General features: G+C 44.9%; 1 protein-coding gene across 7 annotated transcripts in view; it reads right to left on the bottom strand.

Annotated features, from left to right (window-relative positions):
• Nucleotides 1-13,957, bottom strand: part of col4a6 (collagen type IV alpha 6 chain) — a 394,735-nt gene that overhangs the window by 268,448 nt on the left and 112,330 nt on the right. The gene's annotated exons all lie outside the window — the stretch shown is intronic.

Here is a 13,957-nt window from a genome sequence, read left to right as displayed (position 1 = left end):
CTGAAGAAGGGTCTCGACCTGAAATGTCACCTATTCCTTTTCTCCAGAGATGCTGCCTGACCCGTTGAGTTACTCCAGCTTTTTATGTCCATCTTCACTTTAAACCAGCATCTGCAGTTCCTTCCTATATAATGCTTGGCATGTCTATGCAAAGCATAATTTGCGTGTGAATATGGATGTAAATCTATATTCGACACCCCACGTACTCAATTTTTTCGGCGACTTACCGGCACCCGTCATAGTTGCAGCAGGTCGCCAAAAATGTTCAATATGTTGAAAATCTAGAAAAAGGTACGACTCTTTGGTGCGACGCCTGTATGGTCGTGGGTAGTCACCCAAAGAGCCTGATCGCAGCTGGATTTTCAACATTTTTTAATTTTTCGGCGACCTGCTGCGACTATGACGGATGCCAGCAAGTCGCGGAAAAAATTGCGTAAGTGGGACAGGCCCTTCAGTCTCAAAACTACTTGAAAAACAAAATGGCTGATATCAGAAAGATGAGTGTGTGATAAAGGTGTAATCGTGCTCCATATTGTTGAAGAATGCACATTGAGCTTTTTATTCAATTAACTTCAATAGCACTTGTAAGGGAAAGCTAAATGCAGACAGCAAGGTAATCAGAGACTGGGAATCAGCCAGGAGGCTGTGCATGAGATACAAGATCAGTTCATGATACAGGATCATGTTTATGGATGACCAAGCACGATTGGCCTATTTAGACTAGTTCTTTTGATGTAATAGACTGGCATAATTGATAGTCAAATCCACCTCGTCACAATGCGGATTAATCTTACATCAAAGATTGATGAAAGTAATTCCTATATCTTTGCACTAATCGATAACGGAGGTGAATAAGGTTGCAAGTACAAATCATGCTTAATGCAGAGTTACATAGAAACATAGAAAATAGGTGCAGGAGGAGGCCATTCGGCCCTTCAAGCCAGCACCGCTATTCATTGTGATCATGGCTGATCGTCCCCTATCAATAACCCGTGCCTGCCTTCTCCCCATATCACTTGATTCTCTTGAGTTGGATGATAAGCCATGATCATATTGAATGGCGGTGCAGGCTCGAAGGGCCGAATGGCCTACTCCTGCACCTATTTTCTATGTTCTATGTTCTATGATACCACTAGCCCCTAGAGCTCTGTCTAACTCTCTCTTAAATCCATCCAGTGACTTGACCTCCAGTGCCCTCTGTGGCAGAGAATTCCACAAATTCACAACTCTCTGGGTGAAAACGTTTTTACGCACCTCAGTCTTAAATGGCTTCTCCTTTATTCTAAGACTGTGGCCCCTGGTTCTGGACTCGCCCAACATTGGGAACATTTATCCTGCATCTAGCTTGTCCAGTCCTTTTATAATTTTATATGTTTCTATAAGATCTCCCCCTCATCCTTCTAAACTCCAGTGAATACAAGTCACGTCTTTTCAATCTTTCCTCATATGACAGTCCCGCCATCCCAGGGATCAATCTCGTGGACCTACGCTGCACTGCCTCAATCACAAGGATGTCCTTCCTCAAATTAGGAGACCAAAACTGGACACAATACTCCAGATGTGGTCTCACCAGAGCCCTATACAACTGTTCATTTTAAGTTAGTTCATTTTAAGTCCTAAGGTACATATTCTGTTCCTCAGTCTGAAGAAGGGTCTTGACCCGAAATGTCACCTATTCCCTTTTTCCAAAGATGCTGTCTGTCCCACTGAGTTACTCCAGCTCTTTGTGTTTATCTTCGGTTTAAACCAGCATCTGCTGTTCCTTCCTCTACCTAACTAAAGATGTTATTCTGAACTTCTCCGCACCGGTAAAATATTCAGATGTTAAAAACAGAACAGGCGAGAATGAACTTGGCCCTGACTGCACGGAAATTCGGTCAACCTGTTTGTTCTTGTAGACGCTGAAACATTTTCTGCTCTTGGTATGAATGGAAGCAAGATGTAGTTGTGGCAGGTGTGCTGCTTCTGAGGGATAAGTAAATCTGTGTCACTGACACACCCAAACCTCTCTGCCCCAGAAAGGCATTCTGTGCTTATCCTTCTTATGCGCACATTGAACTGCAGATGTTGGAATTGAGCAAAACTGAGAGAACTTGAGGGAACCCACAGTGTCAGGCAGCATCTGCGGAGGGAATGGGGAGATAACAATTTGGGTCGGGAAGCAACCAGTGTGTCATCATCAGCCTGAAGTAGCCTATCCATTCCCTCCACAAATCCTGCATGACACCATTGAGTTCCTCAAGTAATCTGTGTTCTGCTGATCATCATTCTTTTCCTGACAACACAGCCTTATGTCAAGGCGTGTCAGGCGTCTGCTGCCCTATGTTTATAATACACAAGATACCAGCCACAGCTAGATGGCAGACAGGCATCAGGTCTTTTGGAGTAAAACAAGAGCTGACACTAATAATAATTCCCTACCATGTTGGACTATGGACATCCTATTACACCATAGTGGCCAAATCCTACAGAATTATTTGTCTCCAAAGATATGACCAGTCTATCAGCATCAAAGTTCTTCATGTCACCCCCCCAAACAAAGTCATGAAAGTAGGGTCCTGGCCCAAAATATCACTGATCCATGTTCTCCATAGATGCTAAAGAGGCTGTCCCACCTGGGCGACCTAATCCGCGAGTTTGACCTCAACTCATACTCGCAGCATGGTCGACACGAGGTAGTAGGTCTTCGTAACTCTCCTTCATGCTCGAGAGTGGTCTCCGCGTACTCGAGGCCTCAGCTAGGTCGTGGCGGTTTTTTCAATATGTTAAAAAAAATACCCCCGCGAGTAAAAAAAAGGTCGCCATGGAAAAAAAACGATATTTTTTTTACTTGTAGGTTTAGTCGTAGTAGGTGGTAGTAGGTCGGCATGTTAGTTGTAGGTAATCGAGGGTAGTCGAAGGTAGTCGTAGATAGTCTTCATCATAGTCGAAGGGAGGTCGAAAGAGATCGAAGGAGGTCGTCTTCACTCTCCACTATTCGGTGTCCAATTTTCCCGAAGTTAGTCGTAGCTAGTCGAAGCTGGTCTTCAACATAGTCGAAGCTGGTCTTCAACATAGTCGAAGGAGGTCTACCACATAGTCGAAGGAGGTCTTCAACATGACATTTTTTTCAAACTCTTCTAAACTCGCCAATTAGGTCGCCCAAGTGGGACAGCCCCTTAACTGACCCATTGAGTTACTCCAGCATTTTGTGTGGTTTTTGTCTCCAAAGTAAACCTTAGCATTTGCTTGGCAAATTTCACAAGGTGAGGACATTCCAAATTACAATACATCTAATTATTTATATTGAAATGTCTCGCTGTTCTAATCATCGCCAAAACAAGAATGATAAATTTGCTACTGTGCCATTCACTAGGAGCTAAATACTGACCAAGATTGCTTTATTCCCTTTGATACATCAATTTCCTTTTAATGTGATTCAAAGCGGCCCATAGTATCAGCGAAGTCGATGCATTCTGACTCATGCTCCTACACTTCCTATTATCAGCTGTTCAATACTGGCGAATTTATGTAGACGCAGTATTGACATCAGTTCAATGCCAATATTTCAGTTTATTAACTGTAGGAAGGAATTTTGTGCTGTTATGTGTTGTATAACTGATTGGTTCAATAGACTCACCACTGACCTACAAGCTGCTTTATTTTATCTCTGAGCACATCTGTGTAAATTCAGGTACAGGGTACGGATATAGCACAAAATATCCTCCCACATGGATCTGTGGGCAGCACGGTGGCACAGCGGTAGAGTTGCCGCCCTGTAGTGCTTGCAGTGCCAGAGACCCGGGTTCAATCCAGACTATGGGTGCTCTCTGTACGTTCTCCCCGTTTCCTCCAACATCTTTGGGTTCCTCCAACACTCCAAAGACGTCCAGGTATGCAGGTTAATTGGCTTGTGTTTGTATACTTGGTATAGTGTCAATTTCCCCTAGTGTGTGTACGTTCTCCCTGTGACCGCGTGGGTTTTCTCCGAGCCCTTCGGTTTCCTCCCACACTCCAAATACGTGCAGGTTTGTAGGTTAATTGCATGGCATAAATGTAAAATTGTCCCTAGTGTGTGTGGGGAACTTGTTCATGTGCGGGGATCGCTGGTCGGTGTGGACTCATTGGGCCGAAGGGCCTGTTCCCATGCTGTATCTCTAAATTGAACTAAACATTAATGTACTTATATAGTGTCTTTAAAATGTGTCTCAGAGGAATGTAAACAAACAAAATTGACCAATATACAAAAATAAGGTAGTTTTAGGTCGCTTCAGTTAATTTGTGTGGCTGGATTTTATTTACCACAATGAATATACATTCCGACCCACTTCCCAGCAGCCTGGTAAGAAGATCAATAATAATAATAATGAATGGGATTTATATAGCGCCTTTCTAATACTCAAGGCGCTTTACATCGCATTATTCATTCACTCCTCAGTCACACTCGGTGGTGGTAAGCTACTTCTGTAGCCACAGCTGCCCTGGGGCAGACTGATGGAAGCGTGGCTGCCAATCTGCGCCTACGGACCCTCCGACCACCACCAATCACTCACACACATTCACACACATTCACACACAGGCAAAGGTGGGTGAAGTGTCTTGCCCAAGGACACAACGACAGTATGCACTCCAAGCGGGATTCGAACCGGCTACCTTCCGGTTGCCAGCCGAACACTTAGCCCATTGTGCCATCTGTCGTCATATCTGTTGTGCTGGGCTACATTGATCAGATAGGTTTTTGCTTGCTCAGGCCCTTTTGTCAGCTTGGCTTTGACCTTTAGCACAATGCTTCATAATTACTGCAGGAAATTTCAGAGAGGAAATCGTCAGCCATTACACGATGCATCAGAAACAATGATACGATTAGTTGACAACAAGAGCGGAACTCGCTATCAACACATGGAGGGGACGGGGGACACAATTTTCTGGCGGCCACGCGCGCATGCGCACACTCACGCACACACGCGCGAGGCTTCAGAGGCTCAATCCAGCGCTAAATGCAGCTCAACTCTGCCTGTCTCACCGGGTTAACTACAGCCCTGACTGGACTGACGGGATACCAGCGCTGCTTCTCCACGCTGGCCATATTTCCTGCAAGCCCAGGCAGGTTAACCTGGCGGACCATGCAGAGTTGAGCTGGGTTTAGTGCTGTTTCACTGCGCTGGCTGTGGGCCTGGAGGCACAGCTCACATCTGTCTGCTCTGGCCACCCGTGGGGACACTCGGGACAGCGCCGGAGACCCGGCCGGGATTGATCCTGCCTGCGGATGAGGCGCAGGTCTGTGCCACGTCTCCCTCCTCCAATCATCGCGCCCTCGATCATCAGTCCCACCCCCACTGCCTCGCGGAAAGCGGAGATATTAAAATTGGGATCACAAAAACTTAGGGGGAGGATGTCCCCCACCTCTCAAAACATGGGGGGGACGTGTCCCCACTGCCCCCCCCCCCCCCCCCCCCGGGTTTCCCGCCCCTGGTTGACATCACTGAAAGTCCAGGATCTCATGTATAGAATAGCAACTCAGTTAGGGTGTTGGAAGGGTAAATAGTGCAACTGAAACTCCTAACCAAAACAAGGCAGTGCCAATGCACAAACATTTTAAAGGAAGGCATGCATGAAAACTGAAGGAGAAGTTAATGAGGCGTAGTTTACAAGTATGCATTTATGGAGCCATTCGAACATGTTTTTGGAAATATGAAAGTGCAGGTACTGCTGTAATGTCGGACATGCAGCAAGCAGTTAATCACCCTCAGACAGCATTATAATCACCAGATGATCACTTTTAACACTGTGTACCAGGGAAGAGCTTAGCATGTTCTTAGCTTACTTTAGTTTGGAGATACAGTGTGGAAACACAGGCCCTCTCACAGATGAACTGAGGCCCAGGCCAATTTCAATATTAGAGGCCCCTAAACCAAGATCCCTTTGAAGCAGACAGGCATGTGGCCCTTGCCAAATGGCACTCGTTGCCCCCCCCCCCCCCCCCTGATGGGGCCTGCGGAAACATGCCCTTCAGCCCACTGAGTCCACGCCGGCCAGCAATCCCTGCACACATTAGCACTATCCTACACACAATATGGACAATTTTACAATTTTCCCAAGCCAATTAACCTACAAACCTGTACGTCTTTGGAGTACGGGTGGAAACCAGAGCTTCCGGAGAAAACACATGTGGAGAAGGTACAAACTCCATACGGACAGCACCTGTAATCTGGATCGAACCCGGGTCTCTGCCACTGTAAGGCAGTAACTCTACCGCTGCACCCCCTTGTACCACCGTGCCACGCCTGTTCTACAAAACCTTCTACAAGTAGATGAGGAAATGCCTCTCCAATAGAAGTTATTTTTACATTTTACATCAATCTTAAGTTAAGAGTATCAAGCTTCTTATACAATCTAGAAAAATGACATATCTGACAACGTTGCATTCCTTCCATGCCACAATGGAATGTCGGCCTAGATTTTAAGGTTCAAAATATGGAGTTAGACATAAGCCCCCAATATTCTGACTCGGAGGCAAATTGCTTCCAACTGGTAATATTCCTGCTGCAAACATGTTCACACAGCTCTCACTTTAACTGTTGTGTTGCCCTGAGCCAAGTACCGCTGGGACAGTATCGTACATTAAATCTCCTGGTGACCAATTACACTGTACAGTAGCGCAGGGGTGGAGTTGCTGCCTTGCAGTGCCAGAGACCCAGGTTCGATCCCGACTACGGGTGCTGTCTGTACGGAGTTTGTACGTTCTCCCCGTGACCTGCGTGGGTTTTCGCTGAGATCTTCAATTTTCTCCCACATTCCAAAGACATACAAGTTTGTAGGTTAAATGGCTTGGTATCAATGTAAATTGCCCGTAGTGTGTGTACGACAGTGTTAATGTGCGGGGATCGCTGGTTGGTGTGGACTCGGTGGGCTGAAGGGTCTGTTTCTGCGCTGTATCTCTAAACTAAACTAAACTAAATAAACTACTCAACAAGTCAAACAACTTTAGCAGAACAGTTATCATTTCTGATCAGGGACTTCTTATCAGAGCTGAGAAATGTTCTGATGGAAGATTATTAAGTTGAAGTATAAGCTCTGTTCTCCTTCTCTCTCTCTCTCTGTTGATTTGACCTGGCCAGATGAGCATTCCTTGCATTTCCTGCCTTCAGTTTAGATTTCCAGCAGCTGCACTGTCTTGGTATCCGAATATACAGGATCATAAATCAATAAGAAAAAATTAGAAACATATAAAATTATAAAAGGACTGGACAGGCTAGATGCAGGAAAAATGTTCCCAATGTTGGGGCAAGTCCAGAACCAGGGGCCACAGTCTTACAATAAAGGGGAGGTCATTTAAGACTGAGGTGAGAAAAAACCTTTTCACCCAGAGTTGTGAATTTATGGAACTCCCTGCCACAGAGGGCAGTGGAGGCCAAGTCACTGGATGGATTTAAGAGAGAGTTAGATAGAGCTCTAGGGGCATGTGGAGTCAAGGGATATGGGGAGAAGGCAGGCACGGGTTATTGATGGGGGACGATCAGCCATGATCACAATGAATGGCAGTGCTGGCTCGAAGGGCTGAATGGCCTCCTCATTTTCTATGTTTCTATGTTTATTTGGCAAGCCACGCTATGGGGACTTTTACTGTCCTGCCTCTCAATACCTATCCTGACCTCCGCACCTGACGGAACTTCTTTCCCACAGGTGGGGTTTTACATTTCAATTTCAATTGTTATGTCCCCAAAAGAAGTGAAAATTTCTAGCCTGTAATATAAATGGGCCAACATTATTCTCCCCAATTATTGGTCATTCCACACCACTTAGGAGCAGTACTTATCTCTCAGTATCTTTCATTAATAAAATCAAGACCGCTAAACATGTTGCCAATACAACTCAGAGGCCTTGACTGGCTCAGGGCGTGAAAGCAATTGCATGGGCGGTATAACTTGTAACACTAAAAATCTTTACTCCTTTAAGGGCATGGTGCCACGGCAGACTGAGGATTACAGCAAGAGGGCTCTCGTGTACCAGGCTGCACTTTCTGACCTACTTTGGTGAGGACTTAGCACAAGTTTCCTAGAATTGTTGGCCCAGCAGAGTTAGAAATAGTTCAATGGCATCTTTGTTGTCTAGAACCTTGTCTGCATTTTGCACTTTACTCCACTGTCTTCAACACATGGCATTAACAAGGAAAAACTAGCAACAAACATTGGTTTTGAAAGTTGCAACTCAATATGGCGCAGTGATAGAGTTGCTGCCTTGCAGCGTCAGAGACCCCCAGGGTCGATCCTGACTACGGGTGCTGTCTCTACAGACTTTGTACGTTGTCGCTGCGACGTGGGTGAGTTTTCTCCGGGCGCTCCGATTTCCTCCCACACTCCAAAGACGTACAGGTTTGTAGGTTAATCGGCTTGGTATAATTGCAAATTGTCCCTAGTGTGTGTAGGGTAGTGTTAATGCGTGGTGATCGCTGGTCAGTTTGAACTCAGTGGGACGAAGGGTCTGTTTCTGTGCTGTATCTCTAAAAACTAAACTAATATAATGGTAACATAGATGATAGGTTGAATAAGTTAGGTCTTTATTCTCTGGAGCGCAGAAGGTTAAGGGGGGACTTGATAGAGGTCTTTAAAATGATGAGAGGGATAGACAGAGTTGATGTGATCAAGCTTTTCCCTTTGAGAATAGGGAAGATTCAAACAAGAGGACATGACTTCAGAATTAAGGGACAGAAGTTTAGGGGTAACATGAGGGGGAACTTCTTTACTCAGAGAGTGGTAGCGGTGTGGAATGAGTTTCCAGTGGAAGTGGTGGTGGCAGGTTCGTTGGTATCATTTAAAAATAAATTGGATAGGCATATGGATGAGAAGGGAATGGAGGGTTATGGTACGAGTGGAGGCAGGTGGGACTAAGGGAAAAAAGTTGTTTCGGCCGGACTTGTAGGGCCGAGATGGCCTGTTTCCGTGCTGTAATTGTTATATGGTTATATGGTAACCAGTGCATTGTTTGTAGACAAAAAAGGTGACAGTACACCTTGCTGGTGGCATTTTTAATTTAGTTTAGTTTAGAGATACAGCGCTGAAACAGGCCCTTTGGCCCACCGGGTCATCATATAAGCTGCTTAAGGTGATTAAGGGCTTGACTGCTTAATGTAATGAATAAATTTTATTTTATAAACTTTAAGAATCTTTCTGTAAAAGTAAAAATGATAAATATGTGAAATCTAGCCTTTAACTTTTTATAGATATGAGCACGCACCATTACAAACAAAACGCTGGATCTAACAATCACCTCCTCATTGACAATGTTCAATTCAAATGAATACTGATCAACATTGATTTATTCCCCTTGATACATAATTTTCCTTTGAATGTGATTCGCAGTGGCCAAACGTATACATCGGCAAAGTCGGCTTCGGTGGATTCTGATTTATGCGCCTACCATTCCTACTCTCTGCTGCTAAACTCAATGTTGGCAAATTTATATGGACACAGAATTACATCAGTTAAATGCCAATATTTCAGTTGATCAATGTACTTATATAGTGTCTTTAAAATGTAACTGAGTGGAATGTAAACAATCAAAGGTGGACACAAAATGCTGGAGTAACTCAGCGTCTGAGCGACAGGCAGCATCTCTGGAGAGAAGATTAAGGGTTTGGACACGCTAGAGGCAGGAAGCATGTTCCCGATGTTGGGGAGTCCAGAACCAGGGGCCACAGTTTAAGAATAAGGAGTAAGCCATTTAGAACGGAGACGAGGATACACTTTTTCTCACAGAGAGTGGTGAGTCTGTGGAATTCTCTGCCTCAGAGGGCGGTGAAGGCAGGTTCTCTGGATGCTTTCAAGAGAGCTAGATAGGGCTTTTAAAATAACGGAGTCAGGGAATATGGGGATAAGGCAGGAACGGGGTACTGATTGGGGATGATCAGCCATGATCACATTGAATGGCGGTGCTGGCTCGATGGGCCAAATGGCCTATCCTGCACCTATTGTCTATTGTCTGTTGTCTATTAAACAAGCAAAGTTAGACTTTAACCAAGTCAGGGGAGATGACCAAATGTTTTGGAGTGAGAGGCAATTTTTAAGAAACTTAAAGGAGGAAAGTGAGGTGGGTAGGCGAACAGGTTCCGGGAAGGAATTCCACAGCTGAGGGCAGTCAATGACAAGGTGAATGCAGGAGAGATTAAAATCCGGATGCTGAGAATTGGAGGAATGCCCATGTACCAGAGATTTATTAGGTTGGAGGACATGGTGAGAGGGCACGATCTTGGAGGTGTTTGAAAACAATTTCAGAACTGAGGCATTACTTCACCAGGAGCCACCATAGATTTGGCACAAGTACAGGGCTTCATGCAAGTCCAGGCTTGAGCTGCAAAGTTGTGGATCGTTTCAAAACTACAGATTAGGAGGTTAGACAGGAGTGAAGTCTCATTGACAAAGACTGAAGGCTCCATTAGATGAGCAGAAAAAGGAACAGAGTTAGCTGATGTAGCTGACTACTAGAAGGCATAGCAAATTTTAAAACCGATATGCATGGCAAGACTTTTTATCATGCAGAGAGTGGTGGGTACTTGGAACATGGTGCCAGGGGTGGTGGTGGAGGTAGATGCGATAGTGGCATCAGAGGCTATTAGATAGGCACATGGGAACAATAACACTGTTTGGCATCACATTCAACGCAGGCATTGTGGGCCCTCTGGGCCTGTTCCTGCACCGCACTCTCCTGAGCTCTTTATAACGGTGAAAATAACACGTTTGCTTCATTTCAAATATATACCCTCTACATAAAAGTTGCAAATATGATTAAGCACATCCATGCATTGCCATTCAGGGTACAAGCCATGCATTGCCATTCAGGGTACAAGCCATGCATAGGACTAACATTATATTGGTGGGACATCAATGTTTCTCCTACATAATGTCCACAGCCAGTTTGAGAGCTGCTCCTGGTGTTCCAGCCCCTCACTGGGTGATGAATGCAGTGCCTTTACTTATCTGCTCTCAGTGGCGGCTGCACCAAGGTCCATTGCGTCCATCAGAACGTGTGCCTGGAGAGACTGCAACCTCCAGTCATGGACTGCTCCTTGCACCAGAAGACCAGCAGGTCTTGGGCAGACCAAAGGGCCACCTTTCACCGAGTTGATGAAATGACAGTAGCAGTTCGCAGCGTGTGTGCCTGGGAACTCGCTGTGGTGTCGTAGAGAGACTTTACTGAGGGCCCTCTTAAGCTCATCTCAGGGTCAAAGGTTCCAGACCAACTTCAGACAGTTCCGAGAAACAACAGCGCTGGGAGTCAAGCTGGAAACGCAGGCCAGTGTGTGCTGCAGAGTCTGTAAGCACCAGGGAGTTACAGGGCAGGCAGTCAGCCAACCAAAAGCACAGTCACTGATCCCTATCTGTTCAAGGTTTGGGTCATTAGAGAAGTAACACAGGGAGAACATCCTTAAAGCAACAGTAATTCATTATAACCAACTGCAACTGCAAGACTACCATGGGAAAGAATACCTCTCAATTAATAACAAATAATTAAGAAAAAAGGGAGAAGGGAAAAGAAAATTAATTAATTAGCAAAAACGACCCGTCACCAAAGGGTAAACGCAGCAAACCCCACAATAGATATGGATCATGCCAAGTGCACCCGGAGATAGATACAAAAAGCTGGAGTAACTCAACGGGTCAGACAGCATCTCAGGAGAGAAGGAATAGGTGACGTATTAGGTCGAGACCCATCTTCAGACTGAGAGTCAGGAGAAAGGGAAACAAGAGATATAGACGGCGATATAGAGAGATATAGAACAAATGAATGAAAGATAATGATGATAAAGGAAACAGGCCATTGTTAGCTGTGTGCTAGTTGAAAACGAGTTAAAGACAATGAGACTCAATGAGATGACTTTGAAGGTGGTAAGATGACGGGTGGGGGAGGGATGGAGAGAGGGGAAGATGCAGGGGTTACTTGAAGTTAGAGAAATCAATATTCATGTCATTGTGCAAAGTGCACCTAAGGCTTTGTATCTCCCTGTGCTGCATTCATTCTGATGTCCGAATTAAACTGCCAGATAAACATGCAAAGCAATGTCATCGTTATGGATTCTCCTGAAACTGTCATTTTAAAAACAGATGATGTCAGGCACCCAATATAAAAAGCAGTGTCTCACTTTACTCTCCAGCAGAATATAATAAAATATCTATTTATATTCTGCTACGAGAGCGTTGAGACACATGGCTCAAAATGTATAATCCCTCTTTCCCTCTCAACCCCATTCTCCTGCCTTCTCCCCATAACCCCTGACACCCACACTAATCAAGAATCTGTCAACCTCCGCCATAAAAAATAACAACTGACTTGTCCTCCACGGCCATCTGTGGCAATGAATGATGTCAGTGGTTAATTATACTGGGCAAGGTTTCAAAACCAGCCTTCCACCTGAGCCTTCAGTTTCCCACTGCATGGCATTTGTGTGCCATGCAAGCCTGATGCATCAGCAACGGAGAATGGGTTGAAGTGTGGATTACGGATTTGGGGATATGACATTTGTTTTCCTGAACATGGTTGCTTCTGTGGATTCAAATATTCTGCGTCCAAAAATTGTAAGAATAGAGTTTGGACAAAAGAGATGAACATGGGAGCTGGCCCTATCACCCACAGTGTCTATGCTATTCATCATTTCAATTTGTACTGCACAACTGCCTGGTCATGGTCTGTATCACTCCATTGCATAACTCCTCATGTGTCTGACAAAATGCCTCTGAATTGTTATTGCTGTATCAGCTTCCACCACGTCCCCAGGTGGCCTGTTCCTGGCACCTGCCACGCGGTCAAAATCGTGCATTGTAAATCTCCATGAAGCTTTCCCTCTCCCATCACAAACCTGCGTCGTCTAGTGTTTGATATTTCCCAACCTAGCAAAAAGACGCGTGCAGGGTCAGACAGCAGCTCTGGAGAAAAGGAATGGGTGACGATTCGGGTCGAGATCCTTCTTCAAACTCCAGCATTTTGTGTCTATCTTCGGTGTAAACCAGCATCTGCAGTTCCTTCCTACACTACACATGCAGGTATTGTGGCATGAAGACGTGTGGAAAGCTTGCCCTTGTTGGTCAAGGCACTGAGTGTAAAGGTTGAGAGGTCATGTTGCAACTGTATAAACCTTTGGTTGGGTCACATTTGGAATGTGCAGGTCTGGTTGTTGCACTGCATGAAGGATGTGGAGACTTTGGAAAGGTTGGGAAGAGATTTGCCTGGATTAGCGACAATGAACTAGAAGGAGTTCTGGACCAACTTGAATAGTTTTCTCTAGAGTATGTAAAATAATGAGAGGCATAGACAGCAGGAGTCTCTTTGTGTTGGAAGGAACTGCTGATGCTGGTTTAAGCTGAAGATAGACACAAAAAGCCAGAGGAACTCAGCGGGCCAAGCAACATCTCGGAAGAACATGGATAGGTGACGTTTCAGGTTGGCTTCTTCCAAAGAAGCATCCTTGCCCGTAACATTACCTTTCCATGCTTTCCAGTGTTGCTGCCTGGCCTGTTGAGTTACTCCAGCACTTTGTGTCTTTTATTGTAAACAAGCATCTGCAGTTCTACATCTTCCACCATCATTTTGCCAGTTCACAAAACCTAACAATAATTTGCTCTTTGATATAGAAATTGTGGCCAATTAATGTATTGCTTCCATGTGGATGGGATTGAGTGCAGGCTGTTTTATTACCCTGAGATTTTATTCTCTGTTGACCTCACTGGAAAATAATATAGGGCAGAGTTTTAAAACAATTACCCTCATGAGTTTCCCACCCAGCAATGAATTTGGTTCAAGTTATCCGACTACATCACCACTGACATCATGTAGACATTACCCAGAACTGGAAGGTAACATTATTCACAATAAAACTCCTTGCTTTAAATAAGTGTAAGAATATTTCTTTGAACCTAGTCAGTCTATACACCTTGATCTGAATCTCTCAACAATCTTAAACATAGAAACAAAGAAAATAGGTGCAGGA

The sequence above is a fragment of the Amblyraja radiata genome, chromosome 12, assembly GCF_010909765.2.
Source record: "Amblyraja radiata isolate CabotCenter1 chromosome 12, sAmbRad1.1.pri, whole genome shotgun sequence".
NCBI classification, from domain to species: domain Eukaryota; kingdom Metazoa; phylum Chordata; class Chondrichthyes; order Rajiformes; family Rajidae; genus Amblyraja; species Amblyraja radiata.
The sequence above is the reverse complement of the archived record's forward strand: the minus strand, read 5'-3'. Positions and strand labels throughout refer to the sequence as shown.